Below are 26,591 nucleotides of genomic sequence, written 5' to 3'. Positions count from 1 at the left end.
TGTACAGTGTAAATTCAAGTCAATCGGTAAAGGGGGAAAGAGAATCATTTGCCTCTGACATTAAATCCAGCTGTTCTTTAAAGCTGGTTTTCCCTAGCCAAGAATTTTACATTTTCCATGACCAAACTGTCTTCAAAACCTTCTGAGTTTAGACAATGCTTAATCTGAACGCCTAATAGTTCATTCTTCTCTAACACCATTGAACACTTCCATTAAACCCAAGTTATTATTATCAACATTATGAGGCCTGTCAGAAGCAAGCCCATTGTTCAAATGAATTGACCTCCACTACAATTGACCTTAACATTGCTCAACTGTTTGACAGTCAATTATCTCATGATCTCCGTTCAAATGGGCCTCATTGCTGAAATAACTAATCCATTACGGAGGGAAGGTTATTTTAATAGCTAAGCACAGTTGCTTTCTGCAGTCTCCCCACGAGTACATATAGTGGAACAACTTGTAGCCCTCTGTCCCTCTGACATGAGAAAGGAATCATGCCAGATCCACGTTTCAGTAGGGGGAGAAAAAGAGAATTTCATGGGGACCCAGTTATTCCTTGTGATGTCAGCCTTTAAAATATAGCCACTCGGGCCTGGCGCTATGGCCTAGCAGCTAAAGTCATCGCCTTGAATGCACCAGGATCTCATGTGGGCGCTGGTTCTAATCCCAGAGGCTCCACTTCCCATCTAGCTCCCTGCTTGTGGCCTGGGAAAGCAGTCAAGGATGGCCCAAAGTCTTGGAACCCTGCACCCACGTGGGAGACCTGCAGGAAGTTCCTGGCTCCTGGCTTCAGATTGGCACAGCACCGTCCCGTTGCGGTCACTTGGGGAGTGAATCATCGGACGGAAGATCTTCTTCTCTGTCTCTCCTCCTCTCTGTATATCTGACTTTGTAATAAAAATAAATAAATCTTTATTTTACATATATATAAAACCAATCTTGGAGACACAGACCACATACTTACCCTACTCTACTGTGAAACACAGGGGGAACTGAGATTAAGAAAGGTGTAAGCAACTACTTAAAGATCGCCTAGCCGCATAAGGAGGCTAGGGCAGGGTTCTGAGTCCCTCCGTTGCTCCAAGTATCTAATGCCATGCCTCTTTCAAACAAGGAGCTGATGAGTCGGACACAGGTCTCGTGATACCACTTTCTTGTGTGATATTGGATGAGTTGTCTATCTTTTCCAAATCTTGATTTCTTTATCCGTATCTTTGGATAACAATGTCCATTGTTTTGCTTTGAGTATTAGATGATATAACAAGTTACCAACAGAGAATTAGCCTTGTAGTTGGGCTAACGGTACTGTCCTTTATGCTACATATGCATATGCAATAGTAATATGCATATGTGGTATTATTTATGGTACCTAGTAATACCCAAATACTACCATTACAATATACATAAAGCCATACGTCTCTTTCTAATTAGTTTGAGTGTTGGCTTTTCTACTGAGTATGTAATCCCTGAGAAACTTTCTGCCTGGAGATCCTGCTTTGGAGAGCCTCAGTGATAGGGTTTTTTCTCAAGCCATGAATGAGACCTAATAAAACAGGACAGTTAATAAAAATAATGAGTACCTCATAAATCAGGAAATTAAGTATTTCCCCATTAAACCAGACTCAGCCCCCACATTTATGGGCTGTTGGAAACCTAGCTGCCTCTGGAGAAGTTCACAGTAGTCCTGCTACAGGAAACTGCTTGTCCCTGGCTAACAGGACACTGGCTGCAGGAGAGAGTTTGGGGTGATGAGGGAGGGGGTGAAGCTTGTCCCTTTCCTATCGCTTAAGAGCACAATGCTCCACAAATTCCATACAGCCCTCTGTGATCACTGAAACCTTAACTCATACCTGCTAAATTCAGGACACTTATAGGACGTCTTGGCTCTTGTGCCCACATAATAGAGCAGGACTCAGGCCAACCTGGGGAGCCAGACAATAGGATAGATGGAAAAGGAGAGAGGAAGAATCAAAACAGAAGTTTCCAGGAAGTACCTCCAAGTTCAGAAATCCTTAAAACTGTCTCCAGTAAGACATTACCTGTTTTGCCCTCTTAGCCACACTGGGAAATGCAGAACAGAGTCTCAAAGACTTCCTCTGATCTTCTTACAATCACCCATGACCAGAACCTGATTTCCTTCAACTCTAACCCAACATTCCCAGCAGATTTTCTGTTTCATCCCCTCTATCTCACCTGGATTCTTAGGAACCATGGGATTCACTGTCAGTGCCCACAGATCAGGCTGAGGGCATAGGATGACTGCAGAGTTCTTCTGTGGGGAAGATGGGTCCAGGAAGAGAAGAGCCTGGTACAAGCTACTGAAGGATTAAATACAAAGCAGGCCAGTAGCATGTTGGAGACTATTCCTATGAGCTCCCAAGAGTCTACTGTTCTCATCTTGCCTCAGACCAAGTTTAGTGTCTACACTTGTGACTTGAAATTGACCATAATGTGAGTATTTGCATCACATATATCAGTGAATGTCACAAATCATAAAACTTTATTCCCAACATTCACTAGCACATCCCTGGGGTAGCTCATGTTTTATTTATTCATTCATCAATCTTGGGGCTTTCACCCTGGGTCAAGCACTATGCAAGTTACTATGGATATGAAAATGAATAGGGACATTCACTCACTAATGTATTTTGTTCTGTAATGAGATTAATAAATGGTGGTAGGGTGGATAGAGGGCTTTTTAAAAATATTTTTATTTTGAATTTTGAATTATGTGGTACATTTTTGTATAGGCTGGGATTCCCCCCCCCCAAACTCCCACTCCCAACAGATTTTCCCCATTTTGTTACAATAGTGTAGTCCTTCATAAAGAATCATAATTCTATCAGTCTTTTATTTAAGTGTTCCCCGACATTGCTGATACAGACAATGTCAGACGTCCACCATCCCATTGTCTACACATGTCCAATAGTTTCATTAGGAATCCATCTTTCGTCTAGATGCAGGGATGCATGTTCCATTGTACCCCCACATCCATATATGACAGACCCCAGTACTCCATCACTATACATTACCATAAGTGAGAAGCCATGAAACAAGGTCAACAACAGGTATGAGTTAGAACAGCCACATCATCAACAACATCAACAACAAATTATAGCACCTTGAAAAAATAACGCGCCAGTGAGTGACCAACATGTGAGTGACAAAAAGGAAAAACAGAAGTCTCTTGGGAAAATGATGCCATCGTATACTTCATGAGCACGTGATGATTTGACTAGAGAAAAAAGATTATTTGAAAGAAACCAAACTGAAATAAAACCATCAAAACACATGGGATACAGCCAAAAAGCAAACAATCAAAAAACAGTATGGATTGGACTATTGGAGTTACACTTTCCATGTTGGTTTCCTTATATAAAAGAGACTATATGGTATTTATTCTTTTGTCATTGACTCATTTCACTGAGCATAATGGTCTCTAGTTGGGACCACCTGGTTGTAAATAAAATAATTTCATTCTTTTTAATAGCTGAATAATATTCCATGGAGTAGATGTACCACAGTTTCTTTAACCACTCTTCCTTGGACGCATATCTGAATTGTTTTCATGTCTTTGCTATTGTAGATTGTGCTGCTGTAAATACAGGATTACAGATCCCCTTCTCATATGCAGATTTCACCTCTTTTGTGTATATTCCTAGGAGTGGGATAGCTTGGTCATATGGCAGGTTTATGTGCAACTCTCCAAGCACTCTCCATACTGATTTCCACAGCAGTGAAGGAGGGTGCCTTTCTCCCCACATTCACGCCAGCAGGTATTGTTAGGTGAGTTCTGAATGTAGGCCAGTCTCACTAGAGTTAGGTGGTACCTCAACATGGTTTTCATTTGTATCTCTCTTATGGCTAGGGAGCCTGAACATCTTTTCATATGTCTGTTAGCCATCTGAATCTGTTCTTTTGAGAAATGTCTGTTCATGTCCTTTGCCCATTTTGCTACAGGGCTTTTTTTTTTCTGTCCCTGGGTTTCTGAAGCTCTTTGTAAATCCTGGATATTAGTCCCCTATCATTTGTGTAGTATGCAAAAATTTTCTCCCATTCTGTTGGTTGCTTTTAGTTTGATGTAGTCTCATTTGTTCATTTTAGATTTGATTGCCTTTGCTTTAGGCATCTTTTATAAGAAGTCTTTTCCTATACCCAGATCTTGGAGTGTGCTTCCTATGTTTTCCTTTAATAGTTTGATGGTTTTTGGGTGTAGACTTAGGTCATTGATCCATTTAGAGCTAAGTTTTGTATAATGTGACAGGTGTGGGTCCTGCTTCTTTATTCTGCAAGCTGCTATCCAGTTGTCCCAACATCATTTGTTGAAAAGACCAGGATTTTTGCCTGGATTGTTTTCAGTTTTCTTGTGAAAGATTAGTTGACTATACATGTGTGGGTTCCCTTCTGGTGTTTCTATTCTGTTCCACTGATCTTCTCTCTTTTTGTACCAGTACCAGACTGTTTGGATAACCACTGCTATGTAGTATGTCTTGAGGTCTGGAATTGTGATTCCTCCAGCTTGATTTCTATTTTTCAGGATAGCTTTAGCTATTCGTGGTCTTCTGTGATTCCAGATGAACTTTCATATCACCTTTTCTATTTCTCAGAATATTGTTGAGATTTTAATTGGGACTGCGTTGAATCTGCATATTGCTTTGGTAATATGGTCATTTTGATAATTTTGATCCTGCCAATCCAAGAACATGGTATGGTTCTCCATTTTTCAAGGTCTTCTTCTATTTTCTTTTTAAATGATTTAGGGTTTTCATCATATAGGTCTGTCACATATTTAGTTAGCTTAATTTCTAGGTATTTAAGATTCCTCTCCTCTATTTTAAAGGGGACTGTACTTACAATTTCTTTCTCAGACATGGAATTATTTGTGTACACTAGTGCCATCAATTTGTGTTCATTAATTTTGTATCTTGCTACTCTGCCAAAGTCTCTAATGAGTTCCAACAGTCTCTTGACTGAGTCTTTTGGTTCTCCTCTGTAGAGAATCATGTCATCTGCAAATAACGATAATTTCAGTTTCTCATTTCCAATTTGTATTCCTTTAATTGCTTTTTCTTGCCTAATAGCTCTGGCAAGGACTTCCAATACTATATTGAAGAGTAGTGGTGAGAGTGGACATCCTGTATAGTTCCAGATTTTAGTGGGAAGGCTTCTAATCTTTCCCCATTTAGTATGATGCTGACATTGGGTTTTTCGTAAATTGCTTTGATTATGTTGTAGAATGTTCCTTCAATGCCTATCTTGTTTAGGGTTTTTAGCATGAAGTGATGTTGGATTTTATCAAATGCCTTCTCTGCATCTATTGAGAGGATTGTATGGTTTTTGTTCTTCAATGTGTTGATGTGATGTATCACATTTATTGTTTTGCGAATGTTGAACCATCCCTGCATGCCTGGGATGAATCCCACCTGTTTGGGGTGAATGATCTGCCTGATGTGTTGTTGGATCCTGTTGGCTAGTATTTTATTGAGGATCTTTTCATCTATGTTCATCAAGGATATCATAGGTCTGTAGTTCTCTTTTTCTGTTGTTTCTCTCTCTGGCTTTGGCATTAAGGTGATATTAGCTTTACAGAAAGAGCTTGGAAGGACTGCCTCTCTATTGTTTGAAAAAGCTTGTGTAGGATTGGGGTAAGTTCCTCTTGGAACGTTTGGTAGAATTCAGCAATGAAGCCATCTGGTCCAGGACTTTTCTTGGTTGGGAGGGCTTTGATTACTGATTCAATCTCAGTGCATATTATTGGGCTATTTAGATTGTTAATTGCTTTTTGATTCAATTTTGGTGGATTGTATGTGTCCAAAAATCTATCCATCTCTTCTAGGTCTTCTGATTTGTTCGCATATAGTTGCTTGTAATAGTCCCTGATGATTCTTTGTATTTCTGAGGTATCTGTTGTTATATCTCCTTTCTCATCTCTGATACTATTGATGTGTGTTTTCTCCCTCCTTTTTTGATTAGTTGGGCTAATGGGGAGTGTATTTTGTTGATTTTCTCAAAGAACCAGTCTTTGCTTGATTGATCTTATGCATAGTTCTTTTGATCTCTATTTGGTTTATTTCCTCCCTTATTTTGATGATTTCTTTTTTCCTGCTAATCTTGGGATTGCTTTGTTGTTGTATTTCTAGTTCCTTCAGCTGTAAGGTTAGCTGATTTACTTGGTGCTTTTTTAGTTTCTTGACATAAGCACTGATTGAGATGAACTTTCCTCTTACCACCGCCTTGATTGTGTCCCATAAGTTTGGATATGTTGTGTTGATGCCTTCATTTGTTTCAAGCAATTTTAAAATTTCCCCTTTGATTTCCTCTCTAATCCATTGTTCATTTAGTAACATATTATTCAGTCTCCATATGTCTGCAAATGTTCCTTGGTGTTTTGACTTCTTGGTCTCTAGCTTCACTCCTTGATGGTGTGAGAAGATGCATCGTATGATTTCAACTTTTTAAAATTTGCTGAGGCTTGTGTTGTGACCTATAACATGATCAATTCTGGAGAAAGTTCCATGCACTGATGAAAAAAAAGTGTATTCTCTGTCTGTAGGATGAAAGGTTTGATAAATGTCAACTAAGTCCATTTGCACTAGAGTTTGGGTAAGTTCTATTGTTTCTTTGCTGAGTTTCTGGTTTTTTGATCTATCCATTTGTGTTAATGGGGTATTAAGGTCTCCCACTATGATTGTATTGGAGTCTATTTCTCCCTTTAACCCTGTTAATATTAGTTTCACGTAGCTAGACGCTTTGGCATTTGACGCGTAAACATTTATTATGCTGATCTCTTCTTGCTGAATGCATCCTTTGATCATTATGTGGTATCCTTCTTCATCTCTTTTGATGCTCTTTACATCAAAGCCTATGTCATCTGATATAAGAATGGCTACACCTGTACGTCTTTCCTTTCCATTTGCTTGGAATATCTTTTTCCATCCTTTCACTTTCAATTTTCTCTGATCTTTGTTGGTGAGATGTGTCTCCTGTAAGCAGCAGATAGCTGGGCTTTGTTTTTTGATCCAGTCCTCTAATCTATGGCATTTGACTGATGAGTTTAAGCCATTTACATTCCGTGTTATTATGGATAAGGGGCAGTTTGGTCCTGTCAACTTGGTGATGTGTTGTTCTATGATTAAGTCTTCTGTTAGCCTTTTAGTGAGATGTTCTCCACATTTGCCTTTGTGTGGTTGCTATTTCTAATTTATAGTATTCATCAATTTCCATGATGAACATTTCTACGTGGCTGATTTCAAGCTACCAACAGTTTCATTGAACACAGACTTAGGAAGAGATTCTAACAAATAGGTTCTGATAAGTTCATAGAAGCTGAGTGCAACACAACACTGTAAAATGCACATATAATTTTAAATAAAATGTGGAAATGCTATATTTTATACATCCTCTTGTTAAAGTCTCTTTATCAATGAATATACATCACTAGTATACCTTTAAATAACGGCATAGTACTCTGTTGTATTCATGCATAACTGACTCATCAGAACCCATATCTTTCTGATTTTTGTTAATACAAGCAATGCTATGAGGAGTATAATTGCAGAAAAATCTGTATAAACAAAAGCAATGGTTCCAATTCAGAAATCTGGCTTTTATCTCCTTAAACATGTGGGTTGTCTCTCCTAGGATCATTTGCAAAGCTGAGTTCCTGCACAAGGTGTTCAGTGTCTTTGGCATGCTCAGAATTCCCCAGTCCTACAAACCTGGCATTTAAATGCATAGAGCATAGATCCATTCTCTTTTTATTATATTCTAACAAGTGGCACAATCCCAATACACTCTCTCTGATCTCTGAAAGCTCTTCTTTCCTCCATTAACTGCCTGTACTTCATACACGGACTGCCTCCCCTGGGTTTCTCAGCATGGACACACACATTCTGCTATGGCACCTAAACAGCATCTGAAGTCATTTGTATTTGTCTACTCAAACGGACCATGGCTTCTATGAGGAGGTGGTAGGGACTAAGTATTCCTCATCTTCACATTCATAGCAATGATCAGGCATGGAGCACAGCTGAAGTTTAACAAATGATTCCTTTATGTGTCTTTTACCTGGCCTCTTGGGCAGCATTTACTTCCAAATAAGAAGCATGGAATGCTCCCTCACAGAAGAGGACATCTTTAGTGCAAGGCTCTAAGTATGACTCCAAATGCATTCATGGTTCACCCATTTCCAGAAGGCTCTTCTAGAAACCACAATCTATACTAGCCTTCAGAGATTCACCTAACTTCTCTGCAGGAGGGCAACCTAGCTCCAAAAAGCAAGAGTTGACTTTCTTAAATCCCAAGATTCTTCTGGTAATGATGTCATCAGTGTAGTCCAGTTTGGCCAATGTTCTACATGCAATGATAATGAAAATGATAGCTAAAATTTGATAGAGATAACCTTATGCCAGGCACTATGATCAACAGTTAGCATTTAACTTCCACTTTTCATTTGCTTCTCACAATCATATGATGAAATATTCTCTAGTATCATTAGATCAGACTTAAGGAGATTAAATAACTTGATCAAAGTCACATAACTTATAAATTGCTCTGCCTCCCAACACCACAATGATGTTTATTTAAATTTTTAACACACGGAGCAGGAGTTGGGGGCTGAATAACTGACATTGTTACAGCCACATATCTAGATGAGGCAATCAACCATCACAGTTTTTTCAGTGATTTTATGAGTTTAAAACAAAACATGCCATGGACAGGGAAAGCCATTTGTCACATGCACACTAGGATGCTTGACTACCCTCAGAAGGAGGAGAACTAGGCCAGGGACCTGGAACACATGCTATTTCTACCAAAAACACCACTCTGTCTCAACAGGAGACTGAACAGAAGAAGAAATTATTAGGATGGGCGTATTTACACCTGGGCAGTTAGTGAAGCAGGCATTTCAGACTGTTTAAAACATCAATCACTTCGACTCTCAGGAAGAGACATTCCTCAGCTGGCACTGTTTTTCCTAGCGTATTCCTGTGATGGAATGCTGAGTTTTCCTCTGCCCCTGCCCCACTCCCAGCACACCTGGACTCCTGCCACTCATCTGTTTAATGTTCCCAGTACCATCTGGACCCGCATCTAATGTCCTGTCAACATGGTTGTCAAACAGGCAAGATGAAAGGACGTAACTCCAAGGAACACTGTCCATATTCTACCACTAGTCGAGGAAAGTCACAATGATTGCTCATTAGGTTGCTACAAACAGAGAAAAATGACCTGTTGCCATCCAGCTGTCAGTTGCTGCCTGAAGCAGTCTTTGCTCGTCTTGTTTTACCAAGATTCCTGGGGAGAATTCTGGAACTCTCACATTAAGGTAGATACAGGCTGGAGTAATCCAAGAAGCTCCTGGGGGATCTTCATGGCTTCCAGATCTGCTGACAGGTATGGCAAATTTGTGGTCGCACTAACAGCTGTACATTCATCTCTTCATAAAAGTGGTTAACGGCCGAATAGATAGATTCAGCAGAGGAGCTGAGCCCTGGAGGGCCTGATCTTCACATCCAGCCCCTAGGGAAGCTTTCAGATCCTCAGAAAATGTGGACCTCCTAACTGATCAGTGAACAATTTCAGGAAGAGTTGGTAGCCTTTTGAGAAATAAATCTCCACAAGAAATATACTATGTAGACTTTTTTAGTATGAAGCAGTAAGATATAGCCAAGAAATGCAAGTAACTTTGATTATATAAAAATATACTGATTTCTGTATGTCAGAAGACAAAGCCATTATATCAGAGACACATCTGGACCACCATGTCTGTACCAGAACTTTCCACAAGAGCAAGAATTGAAAAGCAATCAAGATGTTCATTATCAGATGAATGGATTTTTAAAATGCAATCTATATGCACAATGGAATATTATTCAGCTACAAAAAAATAAAATGTTACCATTTTTATCAAACTGGATGCAACTAGAGGACATGATATTGAGTGCTATAAACTGGAAACAGAAAGACAAACAACAAGGCAAAAGCTACCACCTTCAATGTCAGCACATCCCAAATGGGTGCTGCTTCATGTTCCAACAGGTTCACTTCCAATCCAACTCCATGCTAATACCCTGGTATAAGCACCAGCAGATGGTTCAAGTGTTTGGGATCCTGCCAAGCATGTGAAATACCCAGAAAAATCTCCTAGCTTGAACCTGGCTCAGCCCTGGCTGTTGTGGCAACTTGAGGAATAAGCCAGAGGATGAAAGATTAATTTGTCTGCCTTTTCTTCTTTCTCTTTAACTCTGACTTTCAAAAAAAACCATATCTTTAAAGAAAAAAGAAAGACAGATACCACATCTTCACTCTTATGTGTAGAAGCTAAAATATTTAAATGGGGTGGGGTAATGCCTATGTATCAATATTGCAGTAAATATAGTTTTGTAAAACTTGGTTTTATATCTTTGTCAAACCAATGGTTAAGAATGTTATATTATTATAGTTTTAATGATCTTTGATTACTTAAAATTATAACATGTAAATAAAATGGTCATTTGTCCATTTAATTACTACTTAGAACGGATGTCTACATTCCCATAAAACCAGGGTCTTTTGCTTTTTAAATGTTAAACTTCCTATTCATTTTATTTAACTTTTTAATGTAATGTCCATTTAAAATATGTTATCTCAAAAACTTAATAAAAAAAGGAGAGGGAAGAAGGCTGGGAGGGAGAGAAAACAAAAGGGAAGGATACAGGAGAGTAAGCAAAATTCCTAGAATCTTATCTACATACTACATTAAATCTGTAAAAAAAAAAAACACTAAAAATTAACAAAAACAAAAATAAGATGGTCATATCATCCACATAGGAGACCTAGTCTTATGGCCCAGAAGGATCATCAGCCTGGCCCAGCCTTGGCCACTGCAGCCATCTGGAGATGTAACCAAGAGATATTACTCCCCTTCCCGCTGTTTTTTTTTAATAAATAAGTCCGTGAAAATCTTGTCAAAAGTTAGAAAACACATTAACTTAGAGAACAGATACAACAAGTTTTGTTACATTGATGCATAAAGATCGTAAGAATCAATTACAAAATGATAAAGCTCAAAAACTTTTTTTAACCAATTAATTTTAACCAAATTCCAACACAGAATGTGTATGCATATGTATGGGTGAATAGATACATAAATTAGAGATAAACACAATGTGTAAAAAAGGTAGGATCATCAGAATTTATAATTCTCCTAAATTCTCAAATTTCTCAAATTGAACTTGTATTACTCTTTCTAATCAGAAGGCAACCTTTCCTATCACACAGGGAAAAAATAACGGCCTGGTGCAGTAGTCTAGTGGCTAAAGTCCTTGCCTTGCATGTGCCAAGATCTCATATGGGCACTGGTTCATAGCGCGGCTGCTCCACTTCTTATTCTGTTCTCTGCTTGTAGCCTGGGAAGGCAGCAGAAGACAGCAAAAACACTTGGGACCCTGTACCTGCGTGAGAGACCCAGAAGAAGCTCCTGGCTTCTGACTAGCTCAGCTCTGGCCATTGGGAGAGTGAACCAGCAGACAGAAAATCCTTCTCTGTCTCTCCTCTCTGTAAATCTGACTTTCCAATTAAAAAAAAAATGGAAAGCGATTGGACTCTTGACTTTCATCCACACCATAGCTCTTCCTTTTCCCACCAATCTAGAAAATAGTGTGATTGTTTCTACATTTGCTTTCCCCTCCTTGATAAAGGTAGAACAACAACAACAACAAAAGCTTGAGATTAGAATTACAACTTCCTTCTTTATCCACTAAGATGTCAACATTCAAAACTAAACTCCCCATGGCTGGGAAACAAGAAATAGCCCCAACCACAACAGAGTGTGTCTCCAAGTGCCTATGCTTAAGCACGCAGCATCATCCTGGGTCACTGAGTTCAGACATGACAACCTTCCCCTGACAAGTCCTGACAGAAGTGAAATTTGTGGTACTTTCCTTCCATGCAAGGACCAATCCCTTCAGAGCATCACAGCAAAGCAGGGATTGATTTATTTAGTTCTTTTTTTTTTTTTTTAAGATTTATTCATTTTATTACAGCCAGATATACACAGAGGAGGAGAGACAGAGAGGAAGATCCTCCGTCCCATGATTCACTCCCCAAGTGAGCTGCAACGGGCCGATGCGATCCGATCCCAAGCCGGGAACCAGGAACCTCCTTCAGGTCTCCCACACGGGTGCAGGGTCCCAATGCATTGGGCCGTCCTCGACTGCCTTCCCAGGCCACAAGCAGGGAGCTGGATGGGAAGTAGAGCCGCTGGGATTAGAACCAGCGTCCATATGGGACCCCGGGGCTTTCAAGGCGAGGACTTCAGCCGCTAGGCCACGCTGCCGGGTCCTGGGATTGATTTAAAATGAGCCACATCACACGTAAGCAGTTGCCACTGCGTAAACATGCATTGACATGCTACCAAAGCACGGAGTGGCAGTGGAAATAAGCATATGGGAAAAAGAGTGAGAAAACAAACAACAGAAACAATGACTTCGAAACTAAACAGAAAATGAGTAGTTCAACTGATTGATCATCAAATAATTAAAGAAATCTCAGAAGACTGCATTCTCAACTGACAGTGTAGGCAGCCTAGAAACAATCCTCCTTTTCAAGCAGGTCCCCTGACAAGGACGAGCAATTGAGGGGACCATCCTGAGAGTGGGGGACTGAAGAGAAACTAAACAAGGAAGGTTTAATCAGAAAGGATAATCAGAAAGAAATTGGGTCCATAAATATCTCCCCACCCAGCAGAAGATTAGAAATTTGTTTACTCTCTGGAATGAGAGAAGAGGAGACTCCCTGGTTCAGGCGGGACTAGACACAGAAGAGGGCAGAACAAAGGAAGTGGAGAACACTGGGAGGGACCTTCACCCTAGTGGGTTCCCAGAAATGTGGCCTCCAGACCTACAGCTCCAAGTGAAAGACCAGGAGAGCTTTTACAAGAGAACTTTAGCGTCTCCAAAGGAAAAACCTAAAGTTACAGACATTGAAATTCCGCAGCCAAATAACTCAGTTATACCCTACACTGTAGCCCACAGATATTAGGCCCCCGTGAGCAAGCTCAGAGCTTCTAAACAGTATTTTGCTGTCTTGCCCTTACTAAGAGCAGAAACTAGAGTTCACAGATATATAAGGAAATCCTCTAACATGGAAGATGGAAATCAAATCAAATAGGATAAAAGCAACCTAATAGGAATTATGCAAGGAAAACATTTTATATTCAGAATATATTTAATATCCTGAGACACATAAAAGAAGATGCATTACAGTTATGAAAACAAGAACTGGATACTATAAAAAAACATTAAGATAGCAAAACAAGATTGGTGAAATTAAAAATACCACCAGTGCAAATGGAAAAAAGTCAACAGAGGGTTATAAGATAAAGAGATGCAAAGTAGGATAGGAAAAATAAGAAAAGTAAACGACCACTCCAGGATGCATAATAGGCAAATAATAAGAGTTACAGAAACAGACTTTCTCTCTCTCTCTCTCTCTCTCTCTCTCTCTCTCTCTCTCTCACACACACACACAGAGAAGGAAATTAGTCACAACATAATTCAAGATAGTGTTCTTAAAGAAAGATTTGAATTTCCAGATTGAAGGTGTCTACATTACAAGTCAGCTGAAATAAACCAAGGCACAGTGTCATGAAATTTTAAAGCACAGAGAACAAAGGCTCAGTCAAACAAGCTTCCAGGCAGCAATAAACAAAACAGGTCCAATTCCAAAGACTGTGAATCTGAATGACTTTGAACTTTTTAGTAGCAATGCCAGAAGCCAAAATACAAGGTAGCGATGCCTCCAAAAACCTGAAGGTCAATGGTTCCCAACCAAGATTCCTATACCCAGAGAAACCACCAATGGAAAAAAAAAAGGTGAAATAAGTACTTTGTTAGATATTCCGGGCCTCAACTATTTTACCTCCCCTAGGAGGTGCCTGCCTTTATTGGTGAGACACTTGGAAGAGAGAGGGCTAACATAGAAGCCAGGAAAGTAGAGTTTCTGGGATGAGAATGAAGGCAGTTACCAGAGAGCAACCCACCCAGATGGGAGCTGAGAAAAGGCTGCAGGAGAGACCAGTAGGAGGGTGAGGACATCGGATTTTTGGCGAGGAAATTTAGACAACTGGCACAGAGCTGGCATTTAAAACAGTGCTAAATGCAGAAGAAACTCAACAATTATAAATGATATGTGATCTATATGTAAATATCAAACAAAACAAAGACAAAGCAAAACCTGCTGGCTCATGGATTACACGGTAGCATCATTTTTCCCAAGCAACTTTTGTGTTTCCTGTTTGTCACCCATGTGTTGGTTATTCAGTGGCGCGTGTTTTCATGGTGCTGTAATTTGTTTTTGTCATTGTTGTTATTGCAGTTATTCTAACTCATACCAGTTGTTGACCTTGTTTCATGGTTTCTCAATTATGGAAATGTATATAGTAATAGAGTACTGGGATCCACCATATCCAGATGTGGGGGTATAATGGAACATGCATTCCTGCATCCAGACGAAAAATGGATTCCAAATGAAACTGTTAGAAATGTACAGACAATGGGATGCTGGACTGTCTGACATCGTCTGTACCAGCAATGTCAGGGTACACTTAAATAAGAGACTGACAGAATTGTGATTCCTTATGAAGGAGTACACCACTGTAGTAAAATGGGGAAAACCTGTCAGGGGGTTGGAGTTTGGGGGAAATCTCAGTCTATATGAAATTGTACTGCATATTTCAAAATTTCAAAATAATAATTGAAAGGAAATGTAAAGGTTTAACCATGAATGTAATTTGCATTGTCATATAATATAAACACTGAATATTGATTCAAACAAAATCAAAACGTAAGTGTATTAGAAGAGTGGAAGAACAAGGCATGTCTTAACATGTATGGTCGGGTGCCGGGAGGTACTGGCAGGGTGCTATGACAGAATTAATTCCTTCTGACCACAGTGGGAAGTCAAGAGACAGTGCTTAAAATCCTAAATCAGGAAACAGTTATGTAAATATGTTATTTAGAGAGATTCAGCTGTATGCCCCTGAAATTTGATGAAAAGTTGAAGGCAGTTCCTTTGGTGAAAGAAAATGAAGAATAAGGACAAAAGATAATTGTTTCTCATAACAAATCTTGTTTCATTTAAATCAGTGTGTGTAAAACATGATGAAATACACTTACAAAAGGGGTCTCAGTTGTTCAAGTGCCCTTTCTTCCCAAGTCGTCCTAGCAGCATATGCTTCCCCATGCCTGCATGCTCTCAGCAGAACACTAGTCTACCATGCAGCATGAGGACTTCGAATTAGATTTAGTAGGAAGAAATTATTTTACTTTGGAGACCTAGGAAAATGGAATCCACCAAAGAATGTACTAGGGTCAGCCACAGTAGCCTAGTGGCTAAAGTCCTCACCTTACACGTGCCGGGATCCTATATGGGTGGCAGTTTGTGTCCTGGCCACCCAGCTTCCCATGCAGCTCCCTGCTTGTGGCCTGGGAAAGCAACTGAGGATGCCCCAAAGCCTTGGGACTCTGTGCCTGCATGGTAGATCTGAAAGAAGCTCTTGGCTCCTGGCTTCAGATTGACTCAGCTCTGGCTGTTGTGGCTACTTGGGGAGTGAATAAGTAGATGGAAGATCTTCCTCCCTGTGTCTCCTTCTCTCTGTATATCTGACTTTCCAATAAAAATAAATAAATATTAAAAAAATGTGCTAGAGTTGCCACAGAAATTTTTGTTGTTTCATTTTGATCTTGCTTATTAACATAAACGAAAATATTAACCAGCATCAACGCTGGCTCTACGCTCATCTGTTAATTGCAACCATGGGCTGACTATAAATTAAAACTTGGGCAATATAAACAAAATCAGTATGTGAGAACCAATTTGAATTTCTGAAAAAAAAATGTCAATTGTTTCTTCTACGTAAGATGTATAGTAAATGCACACAAACACCAGCTCTTTCCACAGAGCCAGTTGTTAAACATTTACCAACACACCACCGGATCTATACCTGTGACTCAGAGAAAGGAATGAGAAATCCTCCCAACCTGACACAGAAAAGGCCAAAATAATCCCTTAGGGGCCTGTGTTCTTGGCAGTGACTTCTGGCTTCCCCCTCTTGATGTCCTGCTACTTGCAGAGAGAAAACCTCTGGCCCTAAAGGGGGCTTAAATCTTTGACTTTTCTGACTAGCAACATTGGTGGGTTTCCCTAAAGAGCATTGGAATCAGTGACTCCAGGTGGCAAAACTACTAGACAACTATGAACTTTTCCAATATAAAGGTAAGAATTATTGATAACTGTGAACTCATTATTTTTCAGAGAAATACAAGTAAAAAAAATCTATCCATTGGGACAGATAATGGAGATAACAACTGAAATATTTATTATTATAAGTACAATATGCATTTTAGGTTGAATTTTTGTTTCATGACTTGCCTCATGAAATTCTGTTCTTTTCAAAAAAGCATCATAAAACTAAGACTTCAAAGGAAGAAGAGATTAATTTGGAATCTTGAAGGGAACGTGGAGAAAGAAGGGACTCTCTGAGGACTTCTTTAATGTGAAGACTTCTTTCAACAGAGAGTCTCAGAACTGGGATGGCACCACATTTATAAAAACTTATGGAGAACATAATTCGGTGGTATGGTACCCAACAGAGAGTTAGTCTTGTTGAAGAAAAGTCTGAAAGATATAAATAAGGCACCTGCCAATGCTCAGAGCCATATGAGGCATGGCACAGCAGTGACTGGAATAACAGAGCTCTTGGTGATGTCACCTCCTAAAATGGTTCAGGCAAGATTTATATTATACTATCGCCAATGCTCTTAGCAAACAGGATGCTTAATTAGTGTTCATTAAATTTGTACAAGTGACTGACAGCTCATTCTCTGCCCCCTGATGGCTTTGAAATTCCCGAACACACTTTTGACTGACAGGAATGATTAGTTCTAAGGCAACTTAATCTCAGCTCCTCCCAGACATCTGTGTATTAGCATGTAAACAGACACACACACACACACACACACACACACACACACACACACAGACGTTGATAGACAGAAACCAAGTGTGGGGTTGAAAGTTTCGGGTTCTCTTACTCTCTGACTCCCCACCTACTCACTTCATAACCACTCTGTGAGCTCCGAGCTTCGACCTTATACTGTCAAACTATAGAACAATCTAATAACTGCTCTTACATACATTTCCCATTTTGATCCTCTCAACATCCTATCACTGGGGTAAAGCTGACAGAATCCAAATTTTCCTATAGATGTAACCATGTTTCCTAAAGGCAAATAGCTTGACCAGGGACCTAGAATAGAATCTAACCCAGGATTCACTTGGCTGTCTTGACTTCTAGCCCAGTCTTCTTTCCACATCATGCTGACATTTGGACTATGAGGTTGATTTAAGATGCAAAAATAGAATGCCATGCATCTGAGGAATTTCTTCTAGTAGAATGCAAAAGGCACAGCTCTGTGGACCAAAGATTAACACTGAAGACTATAATTAAACAGTATCTGTTGTATACATATGGCCTTGCTTTGAAAACTCATGACAAAATTGTACTCCCAAGCAAAATCAGTAGTTGCAACCAACATTACCAAAGAGTTTCCAAAAACAATGGTTTCAAAATTATTAGGTGGAGATAGATTGATTTAAATCTACGTAGTTAATCATTCTATAATTGAAAAATGGGATTTCTTTCCAGTCGTAATTAACTTAGGTAATTATGTCAAGCACACAAATAAGTTCTCAGGGGAGAAAAGAGAGAGAAAAGAAAGCCAGGTTGAAGATTCAGAATAAAGCAACACGCTTACACACACACACACACACACACACACACACACAATTTCTTATTTTAATTACTGGAAGTTTCAGCAAGAACAAGGCCATCACCTTTGATTGATTAAAAGATAAACCAAAACACAACCTGATACTTGGTCAAGGGTTATAATCAAAGGCATGAATTACCTTGGAATTCAGACAAAAGGTCTTTAAAAGTAACTTCCAACTCTCAGGTCTTGATTAACCTTGAGGAAATCATTCTCTACCTTGGAAGTCAGAGTAATATTTCATCATATAACTACTTGATAACTTGGGCCCGGCAGTGTGGCCTAGCAGCTAAAGTCCTCACCTTGAATGCTCCGGGATCCCATATGGGCGCCAGTTCTAATCCCAGCAGCTCCACTTCCCATCCAGCTCCCTGCTTGTGGCCTGGGAAAGCAGTGGAGGACGGCCCAATGCATTGGGACCCTGCACCCGCGTGGGAGACCTGGAAGAGGTTCCTGGTTCCCGGCTTGGGGTCGGCGCGCACAGGCCCGTTGCGGCTCACTTGGGGAGTGAATCATCGGACGGAAGATCTTCCTCTCTATCGCTCCTCTGTGTATATCTGACTTTGTAATAAAAATAAATCTTTAAAAAAAAAAATAACTACTTTGATAACTCAAACACTTGACCTACAATGAAATGGAGCCTTGTTACTGTGTTAACCAAACGGTCTAGAGATGTCTACACTACCAGGAGGAAAGAGTATCACAGCGTGTTGTATATCACATGATGGATGCCTGAGACTTTATACTCCAAAACTCTCTCTTATAGTCAGAAACCTGTTCTAACCATGCAAGATGTAGTCTCCTACTCCCTGCAAAACAAACAAAAAAGAAAGCAGAGTTGTCAAGACGTAGTAGTTTTCCACACTTTCAGCAGATACGTTGTGGGTAGATAATAGCTTGGTATCTTGGGCCCAGGGCGGCTAAAGTCCTCACCTTGTGTCACCAGGACCCCACATGGGCGCCAGTCCTAATCCTGGTGGCCCTGCTTCCCACACAGCTCCCTGCTTGTGGTCTGGGAAAGCAGCTGAGGATGCCCCAAAGCCTTGGGACCCTGCACCTACATGGGAGAACAGGAAGAGGCTCCTGGCTCCTGGCTTCTGATCAGCTCAGCTCTGGTTGTTGCGGCCGCTTGGGGAGTGAATCAGTGGATGAAAGATCTTCCTCTCTGCATCTACTTCTATCTGTATATCTGACTTTCCAGTAAAAATAAACAAATCTCAAAAACTTATCTTGGTATCTTCAGGAGAAAACTTTTTGGGTTCACATCCCTGCTTCCCTGAATTTAGTGGGATGACCTTGGGAAGGGTACTTATTCCATAAAACTGAGACCATAAACGTATCAGTCCATAGTTTATTGTGAGGACTAAATTAATTAGTTTAGGTAAAATTTTTAGCACAATGGTTAGTAGTACGCAAACACTCAATAATAGAAGCAGCAATAGCTGTAGTCCAAAGTCTTCACAATAAAATACTGCACCATAGGACAATCATATAGATTGCGGTAAGAAAAGCATTTATATCACAAGCATTTCACAAATTATTTATCAATTTTAAAAGTCCCCTGGTATGACCCAAAGGACTCCCAGCTCTTCCAGAGTAAAGAGAGAGATTTCTTAACTTGCAGTTTTAAAGCATTAACTAAGTCATTGATATAAATCTTCATTGTATCAAGTCATATGCTGATCATCTTCTCATTGTTAAGCACAGCACAGAGCTAATTACACTCAAGCTTCTCAAAGAAGCACAACACACATAACTCCGATTCATACTTGTAACTGAGCTTTAGAAAAATGCAAAGAAATTTTGGAAACGAGCCCTAATTGTCAGCTAGACTTTGATTGAACTAGTCCTGTAAACACAGGTGAGAAACAGGCCCAACAAAAACTGGGATTACAAAAACAGCAATGATTCCTAAACCTCTACTCACTCCTTCCTGGTACCAAGTTTGTTTCTTAGTCAACAAACAATAGTGGTGCATAAGTTGAGAAAATCTACTTCTCCCTCTTATTTACTCTGATTTGAAAAACTACCTTGATAAAGTTAAAAATATCACTACATCCTTTTATACCTGTAATACACGTACACTTTCACTTTCAATTTTAAGGCAAAAGTAGGGAAATAGGCACATGATAAGCTCTTAGGAACAGGGGCTCTTAAAATCATTACCCAGGGCTGTTACTGGGGTATAGTGGGTAAAGCCATTTCCTGCGGGGCTAGCATTCTATACGGGGTACTGCTTCAAGACAAGTTGGCTCTGGTTCACTGCTATTGTGCCTAAGAAAGCAATGGAAGATGGTCTAAGTTTTTGAGCCCATGCTGGGTACCCAGATGAAGCTCTTGTTTTCTGGCTTCAAGGAAGTACAGCTCTGGTCATTTCAGCAATTTAGGCAGTGAACCAATGGATGGAGATCTCCCTTCCTCTCCCATTTCCTTCCCTTTCAAATATATAAATGAGTCTTCAAGCAAACAAGCAAAAATCATCACCTCGCCTACAAAGTGAGCACTTAACAAGACTCAGAGGCAGCTGGTTTGTGGGGAAGAGAAATTAACATCCAAGATGGCAAAATCTGCATTGATTTAGATAGATCCTCTCTCTTGCACTTTCACATGCAACCAGGCTACTCATTCTTTCACCTATGCTAGGCACCTTTGCCCTTCTGCTTCCCAAAGACCTTGGAGGGAGAAATTCATGCCTCAAATTCCTGCTGGCTTTCTTTCCCTTTCTCACATGGGCATTTTCTCCATGAAATACAACTCAGAGGGGAAAGTTATTTGGATAGACCATAGAGTAAGGGGTGGGCTGTCTGTTCACACTAACATATATGCCAACCACAAGGGGATCTTATATAAAATGCAGCTCTTGATTCAGTATGTCTGTGGTACAAGATGCTACACTTTACTAAACTCAGGGATGATGCTAATATCTCTGATCACTGGGACACACTTTGAGTAGGCAAAGAGGGAAAAGTGGTCCTTTCAGTGTGGACTTCCTTCCCCAGCCTGTGAGCTCACCCTAGAACCATGTCGGCCAATAGCTCCCAAAACAGTCATTTTGGGGATCACTCCTGCAGGCCCCTGGTTTATTTCGCACTCCCCACCCCCAACACACACACACCAGCCCAACCTTCCACCTGGTGAAAGCAGTGATGGGAGCAGAAGGGCACCTCCGCTGCAAGCAGGGAGGTAGAGCTTGCAAACACCGTAACTACAACTGAAGGTCTCCAAGAGTGCCACTTATCCTTCCCAAGGGAGTCCTCAGAAAAGGATAAAAAGTCTAGAAGAAACCTCTTAAATCATTTGCATTCATGGCACAGGACATACAAACACATTAGGATGCATTCTGCAGTCCTTAGTGTCAGGTGGCAGAGTTAATCACCTCAGGACAAATCCCATAGGCTGGAGGCAGTGACTTAGCCTTCCTTAAGCATCACTCTGAACTCTACGTGAGGACAAAGGACTGGAAACACTCTCCAATAAAGAAAGGCTTCTGTGGCTGGACCAGGTGCCCAGGAAGGGCCACCATCTCGAGTGGGCAGAGGTCCATTGAAGGTGGCAGTGCTGGAGTGTTCCTAGACCTCCAACTTCACCTGCCTATATGTGTGCATGTGTATGAGTACAGGTATGTGCTGTGGCATAGATTCTATGTGCGTACATGAGGCTGCACTTGCAATAACAACAAGGTACAGGGGAAAAGACAGTTCCACTGTCTGCTTTCTATAGAAAATGGCTACCAAGTGCTTAACATCCTCCTCCCTAGGCTATTGAAAGGTAAGTCAGGTTTTCACCATTTCCCGGGGAAATTCCATATCCAAACTTTGTTCATCAAAAACTGAATGAGCCAAATAGAAACCAGAATCTGCCTTAAAAAAAAATAATAACAGAAGCTGCATGTGGTTCCTTAGTTGTAACAGAGACACTGATAAGACATGTTAGTAAGGGAAATGGAGTGAGGAGTATGCGAAAACTCTTGGTATTACTATCTCACAAACTTTTTTGTAAATGTAAAATTGTTGTAAAATATTATTTTAAAAATTTTAAAAGTTGCTTGAAAGAAACCTTAGATCCCTTAGGAGGGAACCTTGGATTCAAATCCCTGCTTAGCTTTCAGTCCAGCTTCCTTCTGTGTGTACCCTCAGAGGCAGCAGGTGATGAGTACAAGTGCTTAGGTCGCTGCCACACACATTAGACCTGAATCGAGTTCTAGGCTTTAAACTTTGACATGGCCAAGTCTTGTTGTGGACATCTGGGTAAAGAACCAATGGATGGACATTCTTACTATATCTATCTTTGTATCTCTCTGGTTTTAATAATAAAAATTAACTTTAAATAATTTGCTCTTAACAAGGACTGGGGAGGATGGTGGCCACATCTTGGCATCTTCCACCAATTCTCCTGTTTGATAACGCAAAATAAAGGAAATCTTGTGGTGATTTGATAAGGCTCCCAGAAAGAGCCAAGTCAAGATATTTAGCTCCTGGCATATAAATGAGTGTTTTGTGGAGATTCTGTGTAGCCCGGTGCTATACAGCATCTCACCCAGGCCCTGGGCTGAGTGTACTAACCTGCTGTTACAGTGGGAACATACCTGTTTCTTTATGCATATCCTCACACTTCTTTGGTTATGACCAATGGACAGGGGATTTTGAGAAGATTCTAGTAACTGGATCTCTCGGTGACTAAATGAGGTCTCTGATTCTTACCTCAAACCAAGGCTGTTCTCTACACAGCAACATGGACTTCTGAGTTGAACCCATATCATTTCATCTCCAGACTCTCTGGGCAACAAATTCTGCAAAAGAACCTCACCCAAGGAAGGCCATCCCTTGTTTTGCAGATAATATATCATGTGCTAAATCACTCAGAGTGTCACCCAGTTGTCAGAATAAATAAGATTTAATTACCAAATACTGGACTTTAAAAAAACCAATCAAGTGTAGAAGGTAACTTTAATTGGAAGAATCAAATAAAGTAAAAGACCCAGGGCTTGAGGAACTTGTATTTCATTGCACCTTCATTCTCTTAGGACACTGACGAAAAACAGATCAGAGGTAATGACACTGCCAAACTTTGAGACAATGATAGGCAAATGGAAAAGTACACTACCTCACTCATACCCAGAAACAGTCTTGTATTTACAGGATCTGGGACATGACCCATTGATTTTAAAAATCCTGAAAAACAAATAACCAGGATCAACTGTGGATTAAGCACCTCAGCCCTGAAGACAATGGGCATTGACTCCTGATTTCCACATGCGCATTCAGAAACAGACTGAAGATCATCAGTTGACTTGCAGTCAATACTGTCTACACACAGGATTTATCTTAAAAATTTTAAAGGAAAAAAAACAACAACAACATTGCTTTGAGACATAGTGTGGTCATTTTCAGCTCAGGTACCTCAACAACCCCTCGATTCTGGTGCCCATCTCATCTTTCAAGCATCTAGCCTGCCTGCCTTCTGTGTAGCTCAGATTGCCAGGTACACAGACTCTTTCTTATCCTGTCTTTAACAGAGCCCATTTCCTGAAACGTATGAAACTGATGAATTCACCCAAATGAGCTTAATATCAAAGTCTGGAGACCCTCACCTATTGGAATAGCTTTGAACTGCTAGCTTGGGCCTCCTACTCATGAGAGTATTTTTAGAATTGAGCATAAAACAAAACTGAACTTTTCAAACAGGAGAGGAATGCAAAGTGCTTAGGGGATGGTTTTCAAAGGGTAAAGCTTATTTAAAGAGTATTGATCAGGTCTAACTGCAACATGACAGGGTCACATAGAGTCAGGAACAGCACAAGGAAACCAGGTGGGAAAAGCTAATCCCTAAATCCTAGAGGAAAGTCTGGGCAGCACCTACTGGAAGCTGACAGGCCATGCATAGTCCATGGAATGTTGGAAGGTCCTGTGTGCCACAAAGAACATGATGCTAGCAAAAAAGCCTCCAAATACATCCAAGACCTTTTCAGTTGACTTAGCTCGACCTTTTCAATAAGTGCTAGCCTTAGTTCTCATTTTTAGTATCTGTTCTACATCTACTCAGCAAAAATGTTCTTTGATGACTTTCTGGATGCTTAATGTAGTTTGAAGAATAGGCCAGGCAGAAACAGACTGGAAATTGGCTCAGGCAACCAAGCAAGCCCCATCTTCACAGAAGACAACTTCTCTGAGTTCCTTTCTCCCCTTCCATCCAATCTTATTACAAATGGTTTCTGTGTACCCACTATATATCTGGCAGCTGCTAGGAATGCAGAGAACAAAGATCTTTCTGACATTGCAGGGAGTTTAAAGGGTAGCAAAAGAAACTGATACATTTTTAACACACACTTCCAAGACTGAGCTTGAAAGCTCAGCATTTGTCAGGGCAGTAGCAACATCTTTGTTTTCCATTCCATCCCCTGCCTTGGCAGGGTGATAGCCTCAAAGAACCAGATCCCAACATTTAAACATGTTTACACAAATCCCTGTTCCAAAGATGAGTACAAGTTACTCCCTGGTCTTTGCCCAGGTGTAACAATAGCCCTAGCACCAATTTCCTCATACCTCTGGGGGCCTTGTTACAAACAAGACTCCCATGCTTGCACTCACACAGCTGATATGTCAGGCACACCTTTAAAGAAAGTAATCACTGGCTAAGTGACATCAAATCATCACAACACGCAAAACAAACCGAAAAATCACCAATATAAAAATGCTTATTACTGTGATGGGTGATGAGCTGTATTGCGCTTTTTCCCTTTCTTGTCTCCCAGACCTGTGACCAAAGCGTTGTAAGCTATAACACAGGAGTTCATCCTGGAATCCAACATGGCCATGCCCCATTTTGCAAAGGGAATGTGGAGGACACCAGGTAAGGAGAATTTTTCCAGCTGCTTTCTTCTGTCCTTTCCTCTGTCTCCTGTCTCACTACACCATTAGCTCCTCGGTATGTGAAGTTGTGGGCAGTGGGTTGACAGGAAGCATTGGGTTCACAGATGGACTGACCAGATGACCTGAGTGTAGGCTTCAAAAGCCCAAAAGCAAGACGTGAAATGAAGTGCAGCAGGATTAACAGTTGCTGATATTAACTGCTGTGCATTTTATTCTGCAGATCTCTTCTCTCCATTTCATTGTTTCAGGAGAGAGATGACAACAGTAGAAAAACAAAGTTATTGAACTTTAACAGTCAAAATATTTGTTTTGCAAGAGTATAGGCTTTGAAATAATCCAGGACCTTAAAAACTAAATTCTTTTGCAGGGGATGTGAAGATAGCTCACAAGTTAAACTGTCCGGTCCTGAGATTGGAGGATTTCTCTGGGGTCAGGGAGGCACAGGTGCATCAGAGGGGGAAGGAGAAGAAGCCTGGGGATTCCTAAGAAAGACTATGCGAGAACCAGACATGATTCTTCTTTTCCATGGGAATTAGTCCATCTTTCAGTCTAAGGTAATCAAACTGGTCTTCCTACTGGTCATCCCTAGGATCCCTAGAGCTTACCAGAATACTTTAGGAATTAGAAGAAGAGCAAAAATCTACTGTTTTCCCCACCTTACCAGGAGGCACTACCCCCATCTCATGCTCTTCTCTGTGCTTGCATGGCATTTTCCTTTTTTTTAAGATTTTATTTATTTTTATTGGAAAGGTAGATATACAGAGAGGAGGAGAGACAGAGAGGAAGATCTTCCGTCTGACTGTTCACTCCCCAAGCAGCCACAACAGCTGGAACTGAGCCGATCTGAAGCCAAGAGCCAGGAGCTCTTCCAGGTCTCGCACACGGGTGCAGGGCCCCAAGGCTTTGGGCCATCCTCGACTGTTTTCCCAGGCCACAAGCAGGGAGCTGGATGGGAAGCAGGGCCCCTGGATTAGAACTGGCGCCCATATGAGATCCTGGCACATGCAAGGCAAGGACTTTAACCACTATGCTATCGCGCTGGGCCCTTGCATGGTATTTTCAACCTTCCCTTTGCAGCAGCATCTCTTCTGGCATTGGGACAATATTGCACCTGCTGTTCTCTCCAGCCTGTGTCTGTCTTCCGGGAAGGCAAACCAATTACACTGTCTACTTTTAGGAAGCTGAATGAAAGTGAGGACGTAATTTCCCCCCAGCCATCAAACAGTAACCATCTACAGCAGTTAGGGTTTGAACTGAATCAGTGACCTACACTGAAGTGAAAAGCTCAAATGTCATTATCACTCCACAGAGCCAGCCTTCAGTGTGCCTTGGCCTCTCCCCTACCCCTTCTGAGAGCACACGCCAAGGAGTCTCCTTCACTTGCTGAAGGTCAGTTCCTGCGCCCGAGTCCTCACTCTGTGGCCACTGTAGAGTGCCCTCTGATCACACTCTAGAAAGGAAGTCCTAGTGTGTGAACCTTTCTGCCACTCGTTAACGTTACGCAAAACACCTTTCTTGACAGAATGCGTGCCTTGAGAGAACAGGGCTCCATTTCTAAGCTGATTCAAAGAAATCCAAGCTGGTGCAAGCCATTCATCATTACTCAAGAGTAGTGACTTAATGACAGTGAGCCACAGTATAGGTTCCTTGTGTTGATTTTTTTCCTGCCACCATTTTCTCCGGGGTGTGTTTTTCTCTTATCAGCATCGTAATCAATAGTTCTTCTGTTCTTTTTGACAGAGCCTATCAGTCATAAGTGTGCTGAATTGTCACCTGACATTCAGTTTGGATATGATTCTCCTGGATGGGACACAGTTTTCTTTCTGTCTTTGATGCCTGGAGCATTGAAAGGGCATGAATTACAATCTTCAGTTGTGTGTCACGTCACAGTTTTGCTGCAGGACCA

The 26,591-nt window shown here is 40.8% G+C and overlaps 1 protein-coding gene across 1 annotated transcript in view; it reads right to left on the bottom strand.

The window, feature by feature from the left end:
- The window catches only part of ALK (ALK receptor tyrosine kinase), an 878,396-nt gene that overhangs the window by 525,191 nt on the left and 326,614 nt on the right, over positions 1-26,591 (bottom strand). The window lies entirely within an intron of this gene.

This window comes from Ochotona princeps, chromosome 8 (assembly GCF_030435755.1).
Source record: "Ochotona princeps isolate mOchPri1 chromosome 8, mOchPri1.hap1, whole genome shotgun sequence".
NCBI lineage: Eukaryota > Metazoa > Chordata > Mammalia > Lagomorpha > Ochotonidae > Ochotona > Ochotona princeps.
This window is presented reverse-complemented; position numbering and strand designations above follow the sequence as displayed.